Genomic DNA, 985 nt, shown 5'->3' on the forward strand with positions numbered 1-985 from the left:
TCAAGATTTTATTGTCTTCATAATAAAACAAAAGATGACACTCAGAACTATATCACTTGACCCCCTTCTCTTCTTATCTCCTCCCAGTTCAAAATGCTTGCATCTCTTAATAGCCAGCATTCTCTTAGATCTGCAGTTGGGCTCAATGCACTCAAGTCTTAGCACAGTCTTCTTTGTAGTTTTAGCCTTTTCCTGGAAAATCCGCTTAGTCTGTCCACCATAGCCACTATGCTTCCCATCAAGGCCCTTTTCCCTGGGCATATAGAGAATCCTTGCCCTTCTCGTACTGTGTCACTTTGTGGGGTTGGTACTTGCCATACTTCTTACAGAAAGTCCACTGAGTTTTAGGAACATTCATAATGTTTGCAGGATCATTATTGGCATGGAAAACTGAATGTTGATAAAAACAAACACATTGGCCCTCAAGGTGGCTCATGCCTGTAATCCCAACACTATGGGAGGCCGAGGATCACTTGAGCCCAGGAGTTCAAGACTAGTCTGGGCAAAATAGTAAGGCCCAGTCTCTAAGAAAATAAATAATAATAATAATAATAAACAAAAAGAAAGTTTATATAATTCGCTACATGCACAAATTAAAGCATCTGATTATATCAATAAATGCTAAAAAAAATTGAAAAATTTAACACCTATTAAGATTTTCAAGGCCGGGCGTGGTGGCTCAAGCCTGTAATCCCAGCACTTTGGGAGGCCGAGACGGGCGGATCACGAGGTCAGGAGATCGAGACCATCCTGGCTAACACGGTGAAACCCCGTCTCTACTAAAAAATACAGAAAACTAGCCGGGCGAGGTGGCGGGCGCCTGTAGTCCCAGCTACTCGGGAGGCTGAGGCAGGAGAATGGTCTAAACCCGGGAGGCGGAGCTTGCAGTGAGCTGAGATCTGGCCACTGCACCCCAGCCTGGGCGACAGAGCAAGACTCTGTCTCAAAAAAAAAAAAAAAAAAAAAAAAAAAAAAAAAAAAAAAA

General features: G+C 42.9%; 1 pseudogene; it reads right to left on the bottom strand.

The window, feature by feature from the left end:
* On the bottom strand, positions 1-358 carry LOC112428005 (large ribosomal subunit protein eL42-like; annotated as a pseudogene).
* Positions 359-985: the final 627 nt, after the last annotated feature.

Source organism: Macaca nemestrina, chromosome 5 (assembly GCF_043159975.1).
Source record: "Macaca nemestrina isolate mMacNem1 chromosome 5, mMacNem.hap1, whole genome shotgun sequence".
Taxonomy (NCBI): Eukaryota; Metazoa; Chordata; class Mammalia; order Primates; family Cercopithecidae; genus Macaca; species Macaca nemestrina.